Source organism: Canis lupus, chromosome 13, assembly GCF_048164855.1.
Source record: "Canis lupus baileyi chromosome 13, mCanLup2.hap1, whole genome shotgun sequence".
In the NCBI taxonomy this organism is placed as follows: Eukaryota; Metazoa; Chordata; class Mammalia; order Carnivora; family Canidae; genus Canis; species Canis lupus.
Genome location: NC_132850.1, coordinates 2,786,335 through 2,803,364, shown reverse-complemented (window position 1 = coordinate 2,803,364; position 17,030 = coordinate 2,786,335). Strand labels below are relative to the sequence as shown.

The following is a 17,030-nucleotide window of genomic DNA, read 5'->3' as shown; positions in this document are numbered from 1 at the left end:
AAAACTCACTTGTCCACAGACTTCCATCAGAAAACAAGAGGGGTTTTTCTCCCTCTTTCTTGTCTTTGGCTAAACCCCGAAGACCATGTCAGAATCAAAGAAATGGTCACAGTTAGCCCACAGTGCCACATGCAGCCCTTCACGCTACTTCTCCCTGAGGCCACCACCATCGCCGAGCAGCCTGGGCACTTTTCAGGGGAGGCTCTCGAGCTCTTGAGAGCCCTCCAGAAGAAGGAATGCAGGCATTCATGGTGTGCTTGCTGTTCTGCTACACTTTTTAAAAGCACTTTCCTATGAAATACAGCAACCCTGTAAGGCTGCTATCACCAGCCTCATTTTGCAGAAGGAGAGACTCAAGTCCATCGAAGTGGAGCCCAGAACTCCTAAGTGGTAGGACTAGCTGGAACTGAGGCCTTGGGACTCAGGACGGCCCTGCCTCTCCCATAACCACATCTAGAGCACCCAGATCTGGGAGGCTGAGGGCCCATGGCCCAGAGAAGAGTACCACGTGGAGTCAGAGAGCAAAGGTCCTGCCCTGATGAAGCCAGCATAGTCCCTAGAATACTTTTCTTCCCCCAGAGCAGCATGTGATGCCTGTGGATCATTCCTGAAGAGCATCAGACTTGGTCAAAGAGCCACTGTCCAGGCTGAGGACCACATGACACAGGCTGTATTGTTGCCAGGGGACGGGGGAGTGGAGGGATGGGGGAGGTAGAGGATCTGCCACAGGGACAGGGGTTGGTCTCCAGCACACATCTGGGGACACCCTTCTGTCTTCTTCTCCCCAGTCTGCACAGGGCTGGGGGCTATGTGGCCCTGCAGGTCCCCCTGGGAACCCAGCCAACAGCTACTTCCTTATTGGGCTGGCAGGTGCTGGGCAGGCCTCGGCTCATTTCTAAGCCTGGATTAAAGATCCGGTTTCTCATGAAAGCCTGTGGGCTGGGGGCCCAATACATTTACTGGGCTTGACAGGTTGGCCCAGTGTAGACCCCAGGGACATGCAGATGAGCAGCTTGCAGGTTTCCTGCCCGGGGAGCTCCATTCTGGCCGGGAACCAGATCATAAGGAAAATTTCCCAACTCTACCCAGGTGCCCTGAGAGAGAAATCTAAGTGCTGCAGGAGCCCAGATTCAGGGGGTCCAGCGGGGAGCAACCAGTGGAGGTGGGGTGTCAGGCGAAGGCATGGGGGCCAAAGAGAGACGTCCTGCATTTTGAAGCAAGAGTCTTCCATGATCAGATCTGTGCCGTGGAAACAGATACAGACCAGCTAGGTATAGGTATTTTCAATAAACAGGTATGACTTTTAAGGCGAAAAACGAAAAGATCTCCTTGCGATAAACAACACCAAACCTAAGGAAACACGGAGCAGATGGATACGGACTTGGTTGAGCGGCTCACCTAGATGGTGCGGATGAGTGGAAAGAGAGCCCCAGACTTGGAACAGGGGAGACCCACACTCATGCTCAAGTCTCTGCCACAGACTTGCTGGGTGACCTTGAGCGAATGACCGCCTCATCCCAACCGCAGCTCCCTTGCCTGTAACAGGGGAGCACTGTCACCCAAGACCCACATCATCAGGGTCAAACGGGATGTCAAAGGACACTGTACATTTGTTCATACTTGATAGAGTTACAGCATCAAGGTGAGGCTCCAGAAGGCTCTACCTACGCACCCAGGGCCATTTCAGACACCCTGCTGCCCTGCTGCAAACACACCACCCAGCAATTTCTCGGGAAGTCTCTCAGCTGTTCCAGCTCAAATCAAAGCCCGTCCTATAAAAACACGGCCCCGTCCACAGAAGCAATCACCCGTGTGTTTGGTGGGCCACCTGCCCGCCAGGTCCAGCCTGCTGGGCCATGAACATCAACAAGGCCCCTTCCTGGTGGGAGGAGGAACAGGGAGCCGGCTTGTTCTCCTAGAGCAGAGGACTGGCCGGGGACGGGGAACATTTTAAGGTGGGACGCTCCTTCCTGCACCGTTGGCAGCTGTCTACATAAGGCGTCCATTATGTGCAGGCCCCCAGGCCAGCAGGCCTAAGAGGCTAAGCTAAAATTAGTGTAGAATGTGCCCCCGCCAGTGACACAGAACATCCGAGGGTCAGATGTCTCCAGCGGGCCGCCGGGAGGGGCTGGGGGGGCCCCCTGCCCAGATCAGCTGTGGCAGCTGCCGCCTGCGGCTCCCTTGCTCGGCTCGGGGGCGCAGCCCTGCCCAGGGACCTGCTCCAGCAGCTCGGCTTGAGTTAAAAAATAGAACAGACTAGAATCCCAAATAGATTTTTAAGAAATCTGTGCATAGAACACATGCGCGAGAGGAGTTCACTAAACCCCTAAGAGGCCGCATCTCGGTCTTCTCTCATAACCGGAAGAAAGCATGAGAAAAGACACGATAAGCAGTGTATTCACGCTAGACGTAACTTAATATATATTTTAAATTTATAAAAAATGATTACATGGTCTAGTTCCAAGGCAGATAGTGTCTCTGTGTGTGTAAATGTGTTTATGTATCTAGTCGACTGGTGTTGGCAACTTGGAAGCCTAGGATGTCAGAGCTAGCCGGATGTCTTCCCGTCTTCATTTTACATTTTATGGAGGACACCAAGGCCCCGGCAACAGGGCAGGAAGCCGAGAAACTTCACGGAGTCCGGTCCTGTATAGGAGTTATGCCCCCACCTTGCCCCCCTCTAATTCTGCAGTTGTTTCTATCCCCGCTTTATGGAGCTGGACACTGGGGTACAGAGAAGCGAACTCATCACCCAAGGGTGCCCAGCTAGGAAGCCAGAGAGCACGGTCCCAAGCCTGGGTTTCCATTCGAGGCCCCCAGAGCTTGAAGAAAGGGGTCTTTGAAAATCACCTGCTCTTTGAAATCTCGGTGCGGAAGCAACTTCTTACAGGAACAAGTTTTGAGCTGTCTCTCCTGGGCCCCTCTTGGGTGGTGTATGCCTCCCCTGCCTGGGGGTGTGTGTGGGGCAGCTTGGGGTCCTGTCCCCGGGAGCCCTGGAGTCTGGGTGACAGAGAGTGGTGCAGGGACATGAAGAGCACAGCGCCTGCCCTTCCCCGATGTGGGTCGGGGCAGGTGGGGAGGCTTCAGGGGAAGGTGCCAGGTCTTCTGGGCAGGGACGGTCGGCCAGGGAGGCTGCCATTCAAATTCTCTTGTATCTGGCCCCATGCTCCAGACCTGCCAGTGACTGGAGGCAGCCCCAGCTGGGACCCGAGGCCCTTGCTCTAGCTGCAACCTCTGCCCGCAGTGCCTGTCCCCAACCCCGTTTTCCACCCCACCTCTCCCAGGGCCATTTCATCCATGCGTTTGTGCGTTCTAGTCAGTGAGCACGTTTTTACGGAGTACCTACTATGTGCTGGAGGACAGCAGAGTCCCAGGCCTGTCGGTGCCTGGAGTTCTCAGAGAGGGCTTAGTGTTTAGGCTGCCCTGGGTCATTCCAGCATGGACTCTGAGACCAGCCCGCCGGGATTCAGCCCGGCTAGGCTACTTCCCAGCTGTGAGTGCTTGGGACACTTACTCAGCCTCTCTGTGCATGAGTCATCCTCATCCGTACAAGAGGATAATAACAGCGCCTGCTTTGTGGACTTGAGCAAGTCAAGTGTAAAGCCATATAAAGCTCTAAGAACAGTGCCTGGCATGTAGTAAGGGCTAAGTAATTGTTAATTATCAGAACTGTTTTTATTCACTACCATCTGGCTAAGATTCCCTCCTTAGCATGCCCCCTGCTCCTGCCCTCTGGCTTCCCCTCCCCTGTGGTCCCATAGCTCTTTGAACGCCCCCCATAAGAGCATCAGTAGCTATGCAGTGTGGGCTTATGCAGGCCGCTCCACCTCCCTCTCTGCACTTGGGGCAGGGACCAAGTGTCACTCATCTCTGACCTGCTCCCAGCGCAGACACAGCAACATCATCCCCAGACCCCTTCAGAGCTGTAGGCAACGTACGCCCTCAACGCTAGCCAAGGAGAGCCTCAGAAGCTCCTCGCTGCTGGGCACTGGGGTTGCATATCTGGCCTTCTCGTGGAGCTTGTTGATGCTAATCTTAAACCGTGGAGACTGGCCCTGGATGTGACCCTCCGGAGCTGACAAGGGGGCAGGGTGCTAGGCTCCCAAGAATGCTTCTCTGTGACGGGGAGCTCTGTAGGGTGGGTGATCATAAACACCAACACCGATGCCCCACCCCACCGAGATGTTTCCTATGGGCTCTGCGTGGCACATACTGGTCCCTCTGCCTGGAACCCCCTCCGTCCCCTCCCATCTCCTGATCCCTCCGGCCGGCTCACATGCCCCTCCTCCACAGTGCTTTCCCTTTCTTACAGTGAAGGGAGAAGGGACCATCTTATCCCTGTCTGGATCCCCAGTGTCCACCAGAGCCTGGAACAGAAGGGGTGTCAGGGAAGTTCTGCTGCATGAACTTTTTAAAGGAAAATCACGTTAACTGACCTGCCTGCCTGTTAAGGCACAGGTGCTCACCGCGTATGTCACCTTTTGAGCCCCAAATCCCCAGGCCTGTCTATGTCCCCCTGCCTGTAAGACCCGCTCCATTGCAGGCATGTGAGCTAATGGAGAAGCATTCAAGGATGCAGAGTGGACAGGGAGCCAGACTTTCACCTGCTTGGGCAGGAGGTTTTGGAACCACCTGAGGTGGTAGGTGTTTCAGAGATGCAGATCCTGAGGCTCAGACCGGTCACACCGCTCCCCAAGGGGGTGACACGACAGGGCTGGAATCCAGCGCTGATGGGCCCCAGAGCCTACTCTTTCTACTCTCCCAGGGGATGACAGATGTGAGAGCATTCTGAGTTCTGCCAAGAGAGGAAACTGTAAAAGTACAAAATTGTGCAGAATTACCTACCACACAGAAAATGACTCTGGGGTAGGGCCACCTGTTATTCATGGACAGCAGAGGGCTGGAAAGGGCCTAAATAACAGCATTGGGTCCTTAAAGGGGTGTGGTGGGGGGGCATGGTCTTCAGGGATGGGGGAGGGGGGCAGGGAGAGCTAGTGGGGGGGCTAGGGGGTTCCGATGGCAATCCCAGCAGCCCCCGACCAGAGAGGTCTCCACCACGGGACGGGGGGCCTGATGCCCTGCACGGGAAGACCTGAAGGGCCCCAGCACTTCAGCAAGGGGTGACCTGCCCTGGCCCCCATTGGTTCGGTTTAGTGAGTTCTAACGGACCACCTCCTCTTAGCTCAGCCTCTCCCTGGGGCCCAGAGGCCTCTCCTGGCCCCACGGAGCCGAATTACCTCCTTTCCTTGATCATACAGGGCCCAACCCAAGCCCTTTGGCATACAGCCAAAAGCCGACCCCCTCCTGCCCTGTGCCTACATCTCAGCCACTGCTCCTTTGCACTTGCTGTCTCCTCAGCCCACAATGCCCTTCTTCCAGTTTTTTTTTTTTTTTCAATCTGGTGAACTTCTGTTCATCCTTCAAAGCCCAGTTCAAGTGTTACCTTCAAATGGTCTTCTGTAAACCATCTCTATCACCAAACCCAGACAGAATGGAACCCTCCTGCCTTTCCCGGGTTCCCCACACTGTCACTATTTGCATAGCATCTCCCCCTTAGGATGCAACACTTTTTGAGGCTGGTGACGTGCCTTATTCATCTCTGGCTCTCAGTACCCTGCCGGCCTCGTCTTCCAAGCGGCTGTCCCAGCCTGCCCTGCAGTTCTGCCCATGAGCTTTGGCCCTGTCCTCACCCCTGTTCCGTCCAGGTCTGAGTGTGAGTTCCAGCAGAGTGTGCTAGACGGGACACGGGTCCTGCCCCCACATGCATACATGCACACACACAGCACACACACAGCCCAGCCCAGGTTTTCTGTGGCTGCGAGGTCCAGAGAGCAAACAAGCAGGGAAGTGGTGGACAGCTACAGTGGCATCTCCACTGCCTCTCTCTGCCGCCCCATGGCCTTGGCTGGGGCCTAGAGCAGCTGGCTTATGGCCTGCCCAGTTCACTGAGTCTCATTCTCTCATTTTTCAGACAGGAGAATGGAGACCCACAAAGGGAGGTGCTTCCTTGAGATTTTTCTGAGCCATAAAGGCAGACCTGGGGTCAGAACCGGTTCCCTGGCTTTCATCCCAGGATACGTTCCCACCACCATATGCTGCCATTTGCAGAAATGCCAGCTGCGGGACTCTGGACATTTGGTAGCTTTTTGCCTACGTCTCCGTAGAGTGTGGGGCTCCATCCTCCTGCCAAGGCTGAAGTCATTCCCACCTATCTCCTGGCCGCAAGCACAGCCCAGCGGCGTTTGGGCTGTGCTGAAATTGCTCTGTGTCCTGGGGTGCAGGGGAGAGATGGAGGGAGCTTACCTGCCAAAAGCCAGCCGTGGTCTCATGGTAGAGATGTGTCAGAGATTTCTAAGAGCTTAGAGGACTGTGTTGGAGGGAGGCCTGTGGGAAGTAGAGAAAGTGAGAATATTATTCTACTACCATCTGTCAGCTTACACTTGAGTTGGAAAAATGCATCCAAAAATGGTGAGCACAGCCCTGCTGAGAATGGCCTCACAGCCAAATTCCAGTCACCTCCACTCCTCCAACATGGTCAGCACAGGGTCAAGGTCAGACTCCCCCAGGGACGCAGCCCTGGCCTCATGACCCCACTCACAGAGCTGCAAGTCCAGCCAGCAGCCCTGCATTCTGTTTCTGCTCTCAGGCTGAGGAACTCTCACTTTCAAGCACTCCTTGGGGAAAACATCCCCTCACGGGCTCCCTGAGCACCGTTCGTTGTAATTCACTCATTCTTGCTTTCATTATTCATTCATTCATGTGAGAATCTGATAGCCATTTGGGAAAGCTATTAGATGCTGGTGTCAGCTCTTATAGAGAGAGAGCCACTGAGAATGACAGCTCAGGACTTAGACATGCAGGACAAATGCCACAGGCTCCCAATCCCCATCCTGGTGGATTTCCTCCCTCCTCTGAGGGATCTCTGTGCCAGACAGCAGGCAAAGCATCCTGCACGTGCCATGTAGGGCGGCATGATGCTTCCCACCATTTTCAGCACTAGGACTCCTTTTTCTATGAAAACATTTCTCAAAACTCCCCGTAGCTATTCACTTAGCATCTTTTCACTGGGCAAAAAAAAAAAAAAGAATAATACAAAAGCCACAATGAACATAATGCTTTACAATTAACTTGTATGTTAGTCATCACAGCATTACCACGTGTATTTAAATAATGGTTACACATGCTCATTCAAGACATGGTATTTATGCCTTCTGGGTTTAAGGTGTTGATCCTTTAAGAATCCATCCAGTCAATATCTGTTCAACAGATATTCATGGAACATCTCTGAGATGGCTGGACCCATGGCCCATAGGTTAAGGACCCTAGTATGGCAGAGAGTGGTGGCTCTACAATGAGGCATGCTCAAGTTTGAGTCCAGCTGACTGGATGTCTGCCTGTGGGCAACCCACTCAGCCTTTCTCCAGCTCAGAGTCCTCATGAGTAAAATAGAGATGAGATCCTGACACTGTAAAGTTGTTGTGAGGATGAAATGAAACAGTAGAAAGCAACCGGGTCAGGGCCTGGTGTAAAGCAGAAGCTCAAGAACTGGACACCAGAGGATTATCATCATTGTTGCCATCATCCTCATCCCCATAATTCCCATTGCCACTACTGCCACCATCATCATAAATATGGCCATCACTACCATCAATAGCAACAGCAGCACCATCACATCATTACCATCATCATAAATATCATCATTACACAGCATCATCATCATCATCACCATCACCATCACCATCATCATCACCATCACCACCATCACGACCATCACCATCATCATCATCATAAATTTCGTCATTACCACGAATAGCACCCATCACCATCTCACCATCATCACCGCCACCATCATCGTCGTAAATATCATCATTACCATCTACAGCAGCAGCAACACCATCACCATGATCACCACCACCATGATCACCACCTCATCATCATCACTACCATCATCATAAATGCCATCATCATTACCATCAACCATAGCAGTATCATCATCACCGTCACCACCATCACCATCATCACCATCACTATCATCATCATAAATATCATCATTACCATCAATAGCAGCAGCATCACCACCACCATGATCACCACCACCATCATCATCACTACCATCATCATCATCATCATCATAAATGCCATCTTCATTACCATCAACCATAGCAGTATCATCACCATCACCACCATCATCACTATCACCATCATCATCATAAATATCATCATCATTACCATCTATAGCAGCAGCAACACCATCGTCATCATCATAACCATCACTGCCACATAAATATCATTGTTACCATCAACAGCAGCAGCATCACCATCACCACCAACCACCACCACCGTCATCCTTCTTCCTTCTCCTTCTGATCCCTGAGAGGCTTGTCCTTGACCCTTTAGTAGGATACACAGTGGTTTCTATCTTATAATAGATTACTTGCATTCACATCTTTCTCGGGTTCATGCCCACCTCTATAACCTCAGAGTTGTGTGGACTTACATGTAAAGTGGGACAGTAATTTTAGCAAATTCACGGAACTGTTATAGTGATTAGATGAAATGATGTATATAAAAACTCAGCACAATATCCAGCATGTGGTAAATGCTTGATAATCGTTGGTCATCATTGCTTGTGGTGGTATTAGTAGTAGTTAATAGGATTATCATTTCTCTTCCTAGCCTGTGAATGCCGGAGGGCAGAGACCATTCCAAATCCATCTTGGTCTCCCCATAGAGTCTAGCACAAGGCCTGTCTCCCAACAGATATTAATAAGTGTTTGCTAAAGGCTCACAAAAAATCAGACACAAAAGAACTCAAGGGACAGGAGGCTGGGACATAGCCAAGGACAGAGGCCTGATGGGATCCTTAAAAACTTCAACAGATCTCCTGAAGAGAGCCATCTGTTACCCAAGCCAATCTGTAAGCCTGTCAGGAACATTCATTCATTCATTCATTCATTCATCAAACTGATCACATTTTCACTTTGGTCTAATAACAAATCCTTGCCTGGTGCTTTGCTTTTTTTTTTTTCTATTATGAAATCTTGTTTCCATCTGCCATGTCATCTAGTCTTCACAAAAGTACTTGGAAACATGTAGAATTGATACTAACAATGAAGAAATGGAGGCTCAGAGAGGTGACAAAACTTGCCAAAGGCACATAGCAGTCAAAGCCATGGTGGGGAGTGGGACAAGGTCCCTCTCATGACCTTGACTTCTCCCCAGTGGCCGTGGGATGTCAAGTACTTTACACACCCAGGATCATTTATTCTCATTGTCCAGTACACTTCTTGACAAACAAAACTGAATTAAATTATTTTGGAGCTATCATGCCTGCTAGAAAAGAAGGACTCTAAGTTCGATGAAGGCAGGAAGTACAAGAGCCACAACAGTATGGGGGCAGTCACACATTTTGATGCTGACCCCAGACTGCCTGGGTTCAAATCTTGCCTCTGACACTCATTAGCTGTGCGATCTTGAACAAATTACTCAGCCTCTCTGTACTTCAGTTTCTTCATCTGTCAAGAAAGGTAAGAGCTATCTATGAGTTCTTGTGAGTATTAAATGAGCTAATCCAGGCACCGTGTCTAGAGTAGTACCTGTACATAGTAAGGACTGGCTATAATTATTGTTCATGGTGCATCCCTGTACCTAGAACAAGGCTTGGCACATGGAAGATCCCTAATAACCGTTTGTTGGACCATTGAATGGATGAAATACTCCCTGGAAAGAAGTCAAGTGTGGATGAGCGAGTCAAAAGAGTAGCTGGAGCTCTGACCCCAAGGCATCTAGGGTCCCCCAGTTCCTGGGTCACAGCCAAATCCAGGAGGAAAGAGATTGGTTGTTCTAGGACTCAAAGACCCTTCTACTTCTCCAAGAGGTTTTATGCCCAATGAAGGGCAGTAAATATGAATGGTGCTAAAGAACATGGTCTCTCGAGTCAGATAATTAAATTCAAGTTCTCACTTGTCACTCTGTCACTCACTAGTTATGTGCTTACCTCCCTGTACCTGCCTCAGTTTCCTTATCTGTAAAGTGGGGACACTCACACCTATCCTGAAGGGATGCTGGGTGGATGAAATGTCATATGGAGGAGGTAAAGCCTCCTGTACCTGGTCCCAGTCCATAGTGACAATGATAAAGAGCCTCACAAGGTCAACAGCAGGTAACTGTGACAGGGCTCTTCCTAGGGACTGTCCTGTGCCAGGTGTTGCTTCCACCACACTCTCCTCCATGTGGGCTTTGGATGCCTCTGCCCGGGAGATGGCTTGTCAGAGCAGCCTGGGATCCACTCTTGAGGCCAAAACACTGCTGCGAAAAGGCACATTCTCTACTTGGCCCCAGTGCAGGTGGGCCCTGCAGAGGCGAGACAGCTGCTTGGGAAGCGGCCCCCTGGGAAGGGTGGTCTCCAGAGAACCCTCTTGGAGAGTCCCTCCTAAGCGCCAGTGCCAGCAACCCACAGCCGGCGTGCAGCTGCCTCCAAGGCAGTCCCTGTTCCCATGGGGGCTGCAAACCCTCGTGCTCAGTTTCCTCTGGCCAAGACCCGAGGCTGGCAGTGCATCCTGCTTATGGAAAGGAACAAACATTTACTGAGTCAGAAACTTTCCATTCCTTGTTTCATTCACCCTTGCAGCAGCCTGCGGGTGGGCACCCTGGTCTCTCCATGTGGCAGCTGTAGCTCTAGCCACCCCATGGCTCAGTTTCCTCATCTGTGAACACTACATAAATATCTCTATCTATTAAACCCATCCCGCAGCAAAGGAAGCAGAGGCATAGAAGGGGAGGTGCACCATCCAGGATCGTGCAACCAAGTGACAAAGCTGGAGCTGTTTGGCTTCAAAGCTCCATTCATTCATTCACCCAACGATTACATCTCGAAAGCCCACCATGTGGTAAGCACTGGAGCCATACTCTCCCTCTTTTTAAAAATACATTCATATAACCTATGAATATAGGTTCATATAACATATTCATATAACCATCACTCCTAAGACCCAACCGTCAAGTCGATTCCACGTTAGCCAAGACACCCGCAGCCCTTCCTATGTGCCCGGCACCGTGCGAGGTTCTGCTATTGAGGATCATGTGGAATTCTCATGACAACCCTGCGCAGTTGACTGTTTTACCCCCTTGACAGATGACAACATGAGCAATTCAGGGAGGCAAAGAACCTGCCCACACTCACAAATGTGGAGCCTGAGGGAAGCCTGAATCATCTGCCCTGCAAATCCACTCTCTTTCCTTCCCAGCATGTTGCTCCTTTCTCTCCCAACCCCCACCTGGCCCACAGGCTCTGTAAGCTCCTGTCCTCATGGTCCCTCCCTTGCAGAGAAGGGCAGCTATCAGCCCTACTGGCCAGTGCCACCCACACTGGGCCTTCTGTGCCTACCTGGTGTCCCCTGGTTGCTTATATCTTGCCTACTTCAAAAAAAAATGAGTAAGCTTAAAGAATAAAAGTATAGACTAGGGCTATACATCAGATGAAAGCAGAGTCCACTTGCAAAGGGGCAGGGCCGGGTGGAAGTAAGCGCCTTGAAGGATGATGCCCCATGCACACAGGGTTTAGGGAAACGGGCACTTTCACATCACTGCTGGTAGTGGAAGTTAGCAGAGTTGTTTTGGGAAGCGATTTCACAGCTTGCACCAAGAGCTCTGCCTCACAAACATCCATAGTTTGGGGCAGAGTCATCCCAGCTTCCAGGAGTATAGTCTAAGGAAAAAAAAAATTTCTGCAAATTCCTCGTAGCCTCATTTCCGAGACCGAAACACTGACTACTGGAAGCAAACCTAAGTGCTGACACGTGAAAATGGCTAACAGGTCTCTGAAAACCAGAGTACATCTATAGTGGAGGCTAAATCCCATCCGCAGCCTGTTTTATAAATAAAGTTTTATTGGAACACGACCACACTCACTCAGGCACACAATGCCCATGGCTGCCTTTGTGCCACAGTGACGGAATGGAAGAGTGGGGACCAAAATACTATGGCTCAAAACCCTCAAATATTTACTCTCCGGCCCTCTACAGAACGAGCTTGCTGACCTCTGATCTCCTTGGTGGAATATTATGCATCCTTTAAGAAGATGATGTGAGGTTGAGAAAAGCAAGCTACAAAGTTTTCTAGACTGGCTGATTTCCCTTACGTAAAAAGAAAAAAAACCCCCAATAACCCTGCAAACAAAATCACAGGAAACTGTACATAAACAGAACAACAACAAGAACATAAAAAGAAAGAAATAGATGAAACTATTTACGGGGTTTTTTGTTTTTTAGTAGATTCACAATGAGTAAAAAAAAATTTTTTTTGCTTCCTTGTACTTGTTTTTATTTTTTAATTCTTAAGAAATATGCAAATACTATATAATGGAAAAATATACACATGTTTTGAAAAGACAGCTGCCTGGCTGAGGATCTTAGCTCTGGGCATCCTCGTAGCCAAGCAAAGAGTCAAACAAGCGGGGTTCTATTATCAATAGTAGGACGGTGCCAGGGGACGAGGAAGGTCAAACTCTCCCAGGCCGGATTTCTGCGAGGGCTTGGTGACCACCGTCTTTGTTTCAAGAGAGCCAAGCAAAAACAGTGAACAACTTTCTCTATTTTTTTTACCAATATGCTTAACTGTTTCCTGCATACATGGCTATTCCTGGTTATTGGCCCTCAAATGGTGCCCAAGAGAGAACATTAAGCTTTGGTTCTGTAGAGGAACCTGTCTCAGGGACCCCAGTGATAGGAATTTGCATGCAAGGAAAATCTCGTGGAATCTTGTGGAAGAAAAGCATCCACGTCTCCAATGGACCCATGAGTTTTTGACAGACAGTCTTAAGAGAATAAAACTGACATTGAAGACTATGATGAGAAACAGAGAAAGACAAGGTGCTCTGGCAGCAGCTGAGTGGTGCAGCCTCTGAAGGGGTTCTGCAGAGCTTCCAGGGCTTTCTGGAGCCCAGTTGGCAAACAGCTCCATTGGACCCATCTCCCCGGGGACCTGTCTCTGGTCTTTCGCCAGGTTGAGGGCACTGACAAGAGCAGCAGAAAGGATGCTCTGCACTCACACAAGGCAGAGCCATATCCTCCAGAGACACACCTCTGAGGACAAAGACAAGGTTTCAAGATCAAAAAGTTGACCTTGGGGATCCCTGGGTGGCTCAGCGGTTTGGCGCCTGCCTTTGGCCCAGGGCGCGATCCTGGAGTCCTGGGATCGAGTCCTGCATCGGGCTCCCTGCATGGAGCTTGCTTCTCCCTCTGCCTGTGTCTCTGCCTCTCTCTCTCTCTCTCTCTCTCTCTGTCTATCATAAATAAATAAATCTTAAAAAAAAAAAGTGGACCTCATGATCATGCTTGCATGGCCTTCCATGGCCCTGGGTGACGTAAGGAAGGGCTTGACCTCTCCAGGACTGCAGTTCTAGCACAGTCCGAAGGCTCTGACAGGTGGTAGGTTGAAGTCCAAGGTGAAGAGGGTCTCTGGTGGGGACAAATGTGTGAACCATCCCATTTCTAGTCGAAGCAGGTGTGGAACAGTGTAGGGAAGTGACTGAAACAGGTGCTCCGGATCAGATTTGAATCCTGCTGTGTCACTTCTGGCTGTGCCCATGGGAAAGTCATCGATTCTTTCCAGGCCTCAGTTTCTGTTATCTGCTGCCCAAAGCATCCTGATTCCAGACCTGGGAATGTGTGCCCCAACAGCAGGCGGGGGCCGCAGCATCAGGGCCAGTGGCAGGAGGAAGCCCGGAGAGGGGAGCCCGGGGGTGGGGGCCAAGCCTGCGAGGTGGCCCAGCAGGGCCATTCATGGTGGGACACAGGCAGCTTCTAGCAGTGGCAATCTCTAAAGCTCAAAGAATGGCAGAGGCAATGTGTTTAAGTCAAGAACACAGCCAGCAGCTTGAGGATCATGGGAAACAGAATCTAGCCCAAAGTGGGGTCCGGGTGGAATGGTAATAGCCAGTCGGGGTCTCTGGGTCTGGGGTTCATGTGCAGCTCTGACCCTTGTAGAGAACTGGAGTCTAAGGCAGGGAAAAAGGCAGAAAGAAGCAAACCAGTTCCGCAGAGTCACCAACACAGCGGGGTTTAAGGGAGGCTACAGCTCAGCAGGCAGTACCCCACCCCCCACCCCCCCATCGACTGCCAGCAACCACGGGAATGCCAGATGCACAGTTCAAGGCAACCAGGCCAACTCCAGCCCCTGCCAGGCCTGGGCACAGATGAGCTTCTGACCACTGTGGCTCGGATGCTGGACAGCTGCACTGGAGGGACAGTGCCCGGAGCAGGGCAGGGCAGTCGGGGGCTAGCAGGCTTAGGTCAGGAAGCAATCTCCATCCGGAGTTGGGAGACCTCCAGCAAGATTTCCAGCTTCTGCTAATTTGAGTCCCATGGTGTGCAAATGACCCTAGTGCCTCAGAGAGACAGCCCTGCTTGAGACTAAAGGGATAGCAGCAAGACCAATGCTCCTCCCTCCATCCCACTCTTCATGCATCAGTCACGGGGGGTCAGGTTCCTCCTGCTACATTCACACCTGTTCAGAGTACCCATAAGCCCTTGCCTGACACTGAACATGCCCCAGAAATAATCCCTAGGGGTCATTTTCGGGGTTGGCAAGATCCTAAAAGGTCATCTAAGGTACCATTCTCATGTGATCAAAAGGGAAACAGAGGCACGGAGATGGGCAGGGGTGTGCTCCCCCCCTGCTGTGACCCTGGGCAGTCAGCATCATCTGAGGTCACACCACCTCTGACATTCCCTGGTTCTGCTTCAACAGGATGAACTTGCAAAATTGTAAATTGATGTTTCCGAGTCACACAGAATGGTGCTAGTCCTAAGCCCTCAGTGAGGGTCTGGCTCTCCTCTCCCTCATGTCTCCTCTTCCAACAGCTGGTCCCCTACCACTTGTTCTCGAACCAACTCTTCTCCCTCTTATGATCATCACAAGCATCTCAGGAATCTCTGGTTCAGACTTGCCTGCTCTAATATTGTGCCTGTTTCCGGAAACTGTGTCACTTTCCTGTTCCCAAGGCCTAGCACCCGCCTTACTGCTAGCTGTGGTCCAGTGCCCAGCTGTACCCCACAGCCCACACCCTGGCCCCCCGAGCTGGGCCTGTGCAGCTCGGTGGGGATAGGATGGTGGCCAACGGCAGCTTATGAAGCAGGTGCTTCCTGCTGGGTGAGACTTTTGTATGAATTCCTTGATCAAATCCCCAAAGAGGGCTGTCAGGCAGCGACTATCACTACTCCCATTTTACAGATAAGGGAGGTCAAGGCCAGCTTGCCAGAGGTCACTGACTAAGAAGTGGCAGTGCCGGGGTGTCCCCCTGACAGTCAGCTGGTTGGCTGGACTCTGTTTCCCTGGACTTTGCTGCAGGCCTGGACTGGATTCCTCCCACTGCCACCCTCTGGCCTTGAGTGCCCACTCTGCTCTGTGGCCATGGTAGGTTCACCTCCCGGCCTATCTCTCTCTAGCTCTTCAGGCTTCTGCTACGTCGTCCTCCAGGGAGGATGCGAGATTTAATGGCCCTAGAAGAACAAGCGGGGTATAGGGGGGTGAAGAAGAAGCCAGAAATCAAGCCTGGTTATCTGCAAACAGACCCCATAATAGCACCCATGAGGCTCGCTCCCTGTCTCACTCACTCACTGGGAGTCACTGGGCTGCAGCTTTAGGGGCTGGCGGCTGCCGACCATCACACCCACCCTCTGGGGGAAGCTGAGAAAGTCTGACGGTCCTGTGTTCGGATCCCAGCTCTGTCCCTCACAAATTCTACGAACTTGAGGCAGTTCCAAGTGAAGGGTAGCTCTCCTGGCCTCCGACTCCCGGGCTGTGAAATGGGGCCGATGACACCCACGGTGGGTGGCCTTCATGAGGATATACGGAACACCCAGGTCACATGCCTGGGCCCCAGTGAAGACTGGTTCCCATCCACACCTTTCCCTCCTTGTGTCCTGCACCGTGGCCAGGGCGATGGCCTCTCAGGGCTGAGACGCCTGAGCCGTCCCCACGATGCCCAGCATGTGGTTGGCAGGGGCGCGAGCACACTCAGCACGCTGGAGATAAATACAGGGTCCAGGCACCTGACTCTAAACAATGGACTATTCTGAGGTTTTAATTGCTCATCAAGGGGAAGGCAGGCTCTGGGCAGTGACCAGCACTGGAGAGTCAGGACAAGCACTGGGGCGGCAAACACACCAAGCTGCGGGTGCGGAAATGCCAGCCAACAGGTTCCAGATCCCAGAATGTCACCCAGGGCGGCTGCTTAACAAGGCTCTAGGGTGACCACACTTGGAGTGGACAAGTGGGGAAACTGAGGCTCAGGGCGGCGAGCGCTTTGACTCAAGGCTTTGACAAACGCTCATCAAGCACCTTCTCCAGGCTGGGCTCCGTGCTCAGCCTCAGGGATCTCACAGCGTGTGGGGACACAGATGGCACCCACACAATCACGGGGCCTGGTGACAACTGCCAGAAGGAGCCAGGCCGGGGCTACGGGAGCACAAAGGCACGCCACACGAATCACGTGGGTCCTGAATCCACTCCTTCATTCATTCACTCACCGATGTGCTCGTGCTCACATGTGCCAGGCACAGCCTCGGTGCCATCGACGCAGCCCTCAGTAAGTTCCAGTCTCAGGGCGGAGGGAGGTGGTCACACATGAATGAAGAGACAAGTGACAAAACACGGGGGCATGTGACGCTCTAGAAAAATACAGCAGCACAAGGGGACAGCAGGCACCTGCCGCCGACTGACGTTTTAGGTAGATGGGCAGGGGGATGCCAACGATGGCCAACTAATGTTAGCACATGAGGTGGGCAGGGCGACGAATGTTCTAGGCTCCAGTAAAGAGGGGAACCAAGGCCCAAGATGACCCACCTGGGGGGTCACAGAAAACCCGCAGCAGAGTCAGGAACCGCCCTGGGGCTCCTGCCTGGTAAATTAGAGCCGATTCCCTGCACAGCATGACACCCCTCTGCACCCCCCGAGCCTCCCCTTCCGCTCATCTTCCCCGGCTTGGTGGGGGCTGGAGCCAGGCCCCGCAGCTGCTCCTCAGGCCCTGC

General features: G+C 51.9%; 1 protein-coding gene across 7 annotated transcripts in view; it reads right to left on the bottom strand.

Moving 5' to 3' along the window:
* Positions 1-17,030, bottom strand: part of HIVEP3 (HIVEP zinc finger 3) — a 459,420-nt gene that overhangs the window by 156,118 nt on the left and 286,272 nt on the right. For all 7 annotated transcript variants that reach the window (XM_072771656.1, XM_072771652.1, XM_072771653.1 and 4 more), the window contains one exon: positions 6,304-6,384. The gene's annotated coding sequence lies outside the window, so the exon portion shown is untranslated. The remainder of the gene's footprint in view (positions 1-6,303; positions 6,385-17,030) is intronic.